Source organism: Notolepis coatsorum (assembly GCF_963971535.1).
Source record: "Notolepis coatsorum genome assembly, chromosome: 6".
NCBI classification, from domain to species: Eukaryota; Metazoa; Chordata; class Actinopteri; order Aulopiformes; family Paralepididae; genus Notolepis; species Notolepis coatsorum.
The window spans coordinates 173952347-173960304 of record NC_140170.1 but is presented as its reverse complement, the minus strand read 5'-3'; positions in this window follow the sequence as shown (position 1 = coordinate 173960304).

Sequence of the window (7958 nt, the reverse complement as noted above, 5' to 3'; positions counted from 1 at the left end):
AAGGCTTTCTAAATGTAAGCATTATCTGTGCAAAATATGATAATTAAAAAAGTAAAAATTAACATTACATATCTCTTGTTGTTGAATTAAACCAACATGCATACTTTTGACAATAAATAAAATAAGAATTGGTTCTTACTTGCTTGCCTGGGTAAATAAAGGTTAAATAAATGTTAAAAAAAAAAAAAAAAAAAATTGTTATTGTTTTTTTTTTTTTTTTTATCGATACCGATATTTTCCGATATCACATTTTACTGCCGATATCGGCCGATAATATCGGTCGGCCGATAATATCGGACATCCCTAGTTCCGAGTATTATTTGCTTAGAAAACGTAAATGTCGAATTCAATTATTTTTTATTTCTCCGTGTGGTAAATACACAGGTCACAACATGTTTACAGGAACGTTTTGGAGTTGTATTTGGAGTGTATTTCGTGACTGTAGGGGACTGTAGGGAACTTCAGGGTAAAAGTCTGACCCACTTCCAGTGATGAAGCTAAGCTATGCTAACCCGTGCGGGCGTTCCCTAAGCCTAATGCATGCACAGAGACAAAAAAGGTATGTATCTTCTTGTCTAACTCCAGGGAAGATGTTAAATAAGCTAATTTCCCAAAATGTTGGAGTTTTCCTTTAACATCAGTTGATTGTATATCAATCTAAGGCAATGTTAACAGCTAGCTTGATTATTAAGCTCAGTGGCATTTGTATTGAGTCCTGTGTTGTTGTGGTATTAACCACTGACTTAATGTCACTGTGATGTCAACATGTCAGCTCATGTAACGCATCTGCTGCTCCCTGGCTGTACATGTACGCTCTGCTAGCTACATATCACAGCTGTGTATACCGCTACCGAAGTTGTTGAAATGGTCCAAACTTCTAAAACATTATATGGAGAGTCTGTCTATTTGGGCCCTGCCATGATGAATCAAATGTGACTTGGAGTGAACATAATGAATTTTACATTATAATCAAGATGTCAGACCCCAGTAAACCGACAGACGTGCAGATCTAGTTTCCATTGTGATTTTTAGCCTCTATACAGAGAGACCGGTTAGGGTTACAGGCTGACTGACCTTTAGAGCGCAGAGCCGTATGTCTAGAGGAGTTGTGGCACTTTGAGAGCCGTATGTCTAGAGGAGTTGTGGCACTTTGAGAGCCGTATGTCTAGAGGAGTTGTGACACTTTGAGAGCCTTATGTCTAGAGGAGTTGTGGCACTTTGAGAGCCTTATGTCTAGAGGAGTTGTGGCACTTTGAGAGCCTTATGTCTAGAGGAGTTGTGACACTTTGAGAGCCTTATGTCTAGAGGAGTTGTGGCACTTATGCCTTTTTTAAATTTTTATTATTACTTCTTTTTTTCTGTTACTGTTTTGTCCAATTGGACAGCACCTTGCCTCATTATTATTATTATTATTATTATTATTATTATTATTATTATTATTATTATTATTATTATTATTATTATTATTATTATTATTATTATTATTATTATTATTAAATATTTATCTTTTCCTATATTTAGGGGATTTTTGTCAAATCAGTTGTGCAATAGTCACTTTTGGTGAGTTGTTTCTATACAATTCACTTATATGACATTTAGGTATGACACAGGACTACACAAGCATTTTTAGTATACAAATGTGTCAACAGACTAAAGCAGGGAACCACAATATTTTGCATAAAAATTATGCAGAATGTAATATCATCATTGCAATTGAGCCAATTTTCATTAGGTACGGTTCTGAGGTGTGTGTTCAACAGAATGAAGTAACAAAAACACGTTCACAAAAATTTATGGGTTACTGAATTCTGAACTGCACTGTTATAATCACTAAGCCATTGTAAGACCTTACTTGTGTCCCTGTATCACTTGTCTCTGCTGCCCTGTGATAAAAAAAACTTCCCTATGTCCATTTTCCTTTTTTTTGGCATATTTCAGTTAGTCACACTAAAAGTCACCTAGTAAAAGTGAGATAATTGACAATATCAAAACATGCTATGGGCTGTACCGAATAGTTCGAAGCTTCGTTCATAATGTTGACATTCGAATTCTAAATCAACATAAAAAAATTGTAATTATAAAAAAGAATTATAATAATAATACATTTTTTATTTTACAATTTTAATTTGCCAAGGTATGGCGAGTGCCATATACCTTGCCATACCAAAACGACGCCCCTGGCCACTGCTAACCCTAACCTTCAGATTACCAGACGACCGCTCTACCTCCTGAGCCACTGCTAACACCAACCTTCATATTATCAGATGGCCGCTGTGTTTTAGAGGTTGTAACTAACTGTCACACGTCACTGTCTACTGGCATGGTGCCCTTGGCTTTTAAATCAGCCGTCATTAAACCGCTACTTAAAAAAACCGAACCTCGACCCCCTAATTTTGAAAAATGACAGACCCATCTCCAATCTTCCCTTCTTATCCAAAACATTAGAACAGATTGTCACAAGTAACGCAACTCACTGACCATCTATCAATTAACAACCTTCACAAATTTTTTCAATCTGGCCGTTTAGAACCTTCCACCCCACTGAAACGGCGCTTACTAAAGTCACAAATGACCTATACTGCTTTCTCTCGATTCTAACTTAACCCTCGAGTCGGGGACAGAGCATTAGCTTAGTATGGTTACTTAGTTCAGTTTATGTGCTGGAGTAGGGTTGATGGGACATTGTTCCCATGTCTGCCAGCTCTTCTAACCCCTGTCTCTGTGAGTGGATGTCTCGAGTGATGGTGTGAGCTTAAGGGATGTAACAGTGTTTATCAATTCAAAAAAATGTATAAAAAAAAAATATTTAGTCAGTATGAAAATCAAAATGTGATCTGAATAGTGAGATCTTTTTTTTTTCTCTTCTCTTTCTTTTCTTTTTTATTCTTTATCATTATTATTATTATTTAAATTTTTCTTGTTTAACTGTGGATTGTGTTTCTTTTATAATGGTATAAATGATTATTTGTGTAAATAAGGTTATACGCCGACCATTAAGAAACTACATGTTAGTTTAGGAATAAGGGGCAGGTAATTATAAGATTTATTCTTCTTCCTGCTCCTTTTGTCCATGGAATGGCTATTTATGATTTTTTAATGAAGAAACTATGATTGTATTATTCCATGTGGCAAATAAAAACTCTGAACTGAACTGAACTGAACTGATGATGATATACAGCCTATTATACAGCCAGCCCTGCCCCTGTTGGGCCTGTCAAGGTGGTGTGATCTTCCCTGTGCCGTCCTCAATGTGGCCTACAATGTCGATCGCAGCGGCTGTTCTACCTCAAACTGGACCTGAGCAGCACAGGCGCGATGGATCTGCTCTACGCACCGTCCTCAGTTTCACCTACAGTGTCTACCCGTGATGCCCGCTCTACCTCAACTGGATCTGAGTGGTTCTCCTGCCCCCTCCCTGGGTCTAACCGTGCCCGCTCTCTACTTCAACTGAATCTGAGTGGTTCTCCCGCCCCCTGGGTCTAACCGTGCCCGCTCTCTACTTCAACTGGATCTGAGTGGTTCTCCTGCCCCCCTGGGTCTAACCGTGCCCGCTCTCTACTTCAACTGGATCTGAGTGGTTCTCCTGCCCCCCTGGGTCTAACCGTGCCCGCTCTCTACTTCAACTGGATCTGAGTGGTTCTCCTGCCCCCTGGGTCTAACCGTGCCGGCTCTCTACTTCAACTGGATCTGAGTGGTTCTCCTGCCCCCTGGGTCTAACCGTGCCCGCTCTCTACTTCAACTGGATCTGAGTGGTTCTCCTGCCCCCTGGGTCTAACCGTGCCCGCTCTCTACTTCAACTGGATCTGAGTGGTTCTCCTGCCCCCTGGGTCTAACCGTGCCCGCTCTCTACTTCAACTGGATCTGAGTGGTTCTCCTGCCCCCTGGGTCTAACCGTGCCCGCTCTCTACTTCAACTGGATCTGAGTGGTTCTCCTGCCCCCTCCCTGGGTCTAACCGTGCCCGCTCTCTACCTCAACTGGATCTGAGTGGTTCTCCTGCCCCCTGGGTCTAACCGTGCCCGCTCTCTACTTCAACTGGATCTGAGTGGTTCTCCCGCCCCCTGGGTCTAACCGTGCCCGCTCTCTACTTCAACTGGATCTGAGTGGTTCTCCCGCCCCCTGGGTCTAACCGTGCCCGCTCTCTACCTCAACTGGATCTGAGTGGTTCTCCTGCCCCCCTGGGGGGAGTGACCTTGAGCCATCATCTTGTTTTTCATACCAGCGCTTGTATTCCTATGCTTTTTTCTGTTCTTAGTTCTATTATTATTTTAATTGTAAAAATGTTCTTAAATACTTTAGTAACTATTGCTACTATGTATGTATGTGTTTATATTACATGTATATTTATATGCATATACAAACCAATTATTTGCTTGTTCTATTCTCCATCCATCTATCATCCATAGCAACACACCATGATCACAGACACGCTGATGGGGGATCCGCTTTGAACTGCCCATCTGAGGTTTCTGCCTTTTTTTCTTATTTTTTTTTTTATACTTTTTCTCCCCATTTTTCTACCTTTCTCCCATCCCAATTATCGTATCGTCCAATTCTCCCCTCCCCTGTCTCGAACGTTGCTAGACCATGCCTCCCACTGGTCGGCTGCAATGTGGACAAGGCCTTGCATCACGTGTCCCCTCCGGTACACGAGGAGGCAGCCGTCGCATCTTTTCACCTGCACAGCGCGATCTCTCAGTGGCGAGGAGTAACGCGTGGGAGGCTCACGCTGCCCCCGATACTTTCCTGATTCTGCTGTACAGGCGTCACCAACCGACCTACGTCCGATCCCCACCCACCGGCTTTCCCACCCCCTAACACTGCCAATTGTATTAGTACGAACGACCAGCCAAGCCGGAAGCAACGCCGAGAGCTGGGCTCGGACCCAGCATCTCCTGCGTGAGTGGCGAGCGCCTTGCCCACTGCGCCACTTAGCCGCCCCTAGGTTTCTTCCTTTTTAAAAAGAAATGTATTGCTATGTTTTAGGGAGTCGTTCCTTATCTTCATTGGGGAAAGTCTGAGGGTGTTGCAAAATTGTGGATTTGATGGTGTTTTCTTTATTGTAGATCTATTGTGATGTTTCTTCCTGATCTGTAAAGCCCATGGAGGCAATTCGTTGTGATTTCGGGGGCTATACATATATACATTTGATGTGATTTGATTTCACTCCGTTTTTAAGATCGAGTGAAGAATAAAGATACTGGTATCATTATGAAACTAGACAACCTGAGGCGTCCATGTCACGCCAGCCTGCTGGGAAGAGGGTTAAATAATGCTCCAAACTCAGACATGTAGTCTGTAGATTGTGACATCTAGGATACACAGCCTCATGAAGTGTCACGACCTATAGACACCCAGGGCATTCAAGGCATGTATGGCTTCCCAAAGGGTTGTTGACCACAAGGGGGGGTTGATGAGCAACTTCTGAGAACAGAAGTGCTTGCCATCCAATGGCCGAAATAATTATTACAGAAATCTCCAAATGTCAAAAGTATAATATATATATATCACAGCATAGATTTTCTAACGTGTTTCGTGGTGTCTTAATGTGGTATTTTGGAGTGATCTTTGACCATGTTTATCAATTCTCAAGTCGTCAGAATTGTTTACATTTTGCACCAAAACTGTAACAAATGTTCAACCCAAAGGTTGCTACAACAAATTATGAGACATAACTGAGCATGGGAATGGCCATTATACACTTCAATCATAAAGTCTGTATACACTCTGAACCTAAAAATAGGTTAAATAGCCATCTAACCAAACCACAATGTTTATTACAGGTTCATGCATCTCAAATTAATCTTCAGGTTCCCAGTTTTCAGATGACCAATCTACTGTTGACCTGCTGTCTCTCCCTAAAGATCATCTACTGTTGACCTGCTATCTCCCCCTAAAGATCTACTGTTGACCTGCTGTCTCTCCCTAAAGATCATCTACTGTTGACCTGCTGTCTCCCCCTAAAGATCATCTACTGTTGACCTGCTGTCTCCCCCTAAAGATCATCTACTGTTGACCTGCTATCTCCCCCTAAAGATCATCTACTGTTGACCTGCTGTCTCCCCCTAAAGATCATCTACTGTTGACCTGCTGTCTCCCCCTAAAGATCATCTACTGTTGACCTGCTGTCTCCCCCTAAAGATCATCTACTGTTGACCTGCTATCTCCCCCTAAAGATCATCTACTGTTGACCTGCTGTCTCCCCCTAAAGATCATCTACTGTTGACCTGCTATCTCCCCCTAAAGATCATCTACTGTTGACCTGCTGTCTCCCCCTAAAGATCATCTACTGTTGACCTGCTGTCTCCCCCTAAAGATCATCTACTGTTGACCTGCTGTCTCTCCCTAAAGATCATCTACTGTTGACCTGCTATCTCCCCCTAAAGATCTACTGTTGACCTGCTGTCTCTCCCTAAAGATCATCTACTGTTGACCTGCTGTCTCCCCCTAAAGATCATCTACTGTTGACCTGCTGTCTCCCCCTAAAGATCATCTACTGTTGACCTGCTATCTCCCCCTAAAGATCATCTACTGTTGACCTGCTGTCTCCCCCTAAAGATCATCTACTGTTGACCTGCTGTCTCCCCCTAAAGATCATCTACTGTTGACCTGCTGTCTCCCCCTAAAGATCATCTACTGTTGACCTGCTATCTCCCCCTAAAGATCTACTGTTGACCTGCTATCTCCCCCTAAAGATCATCTACTGTTGACCTGCTATCTCCCCCTAAAGATCTACTGTTGACCTGCTATCTCCCCCTAAAGATCTACTGTTGACCTGCTATCTCCCCCTAAATATCTACTGTTTGCCTGCTACAGTATCTCCCCCTAAAGATCTACTGTTGACCTGCTGTCTCCCCCTAAAGATCTACTGTTTACCTGATATCTCCCCCTAAATATCTACTGTTGACCTGCTACCTCCCCCTAAATATCTACTGTTGACCTTCTGTCTCCCCTTAAAGATCTACTGTACTGTTGACCTGATATCTCCCCCTAAAGATCTACTGTTGATCTGCTATCTCCCCCTAAAGATCTACTGTTGACCTTCTGTCTCTGATTGATTGATTGATTGAAAATTGTATTAACAGATTGCAGAATGGGTACAATACAGTACAGCTCAATACACACAATTGTTAAGGGGATGCAGACCAGAGAAAGACTTTCGTCTTGTTTACATCAGGGTCCACCATTTTCAATTCATCATAACATATATGACATATGTACATGACATACAGATAGACAGTACTGCTACATCTATACATTTATGACATACCAGATTTACAAATACAGTACTGTTTGTGATACAAGAAGAGTCTAAAAAAGAGAGTATATACATTTGACAAAGAAACTGTACATTGGAGGAGGTTGCTAGGTAGGTGGGGTGGGGTGGGGGGTTGGGTTGGGTTGGGTAGGGGGGGGTAACTGTACATTGGATTATCGACGAAACCTTACTTGGTCTCAAGAAGAGGGTCTTGTGTATTATTGGGTTTAATAGGACATCTATTGTACATTGGGGGGGGGGGGGGTTGCGTTAGGACATTTACAGGGGCCAGTTTCGAATTGCAGTCTCCCGTAGGTGCTCTTTGAGAGTGGTTTTGAAGGTGGGTAGTGATTCACATTCCTTTACAGCTTTGGGTAGGGCGTTCCACATTGATGTGGCATAATTGCGAAACGTGTTTAGTCCCTTGTTTGAGCCGAATCTGGGTTTAACATGATTGGTAGAGCTCCCTCTGGTGTTGTGATCGTGGTATTCACTGACCTTTGGGAAGTATTTTGACATGTACATGGGTACCTTAGTCGTGTAGTGTATCTTGTAGACCAGGCCCATTGCAAGTTGCTGTACTCTGTCGTCTACTCTAAGCCATCCTAGGTTGTCAAAGTGGGCCTTTAGGGTCTCCCCCTAAATATCTACTGTTGCCCTTCTGTCTCCCCCTAAATATCCCCTGTGCCTGTAAAAAAGACT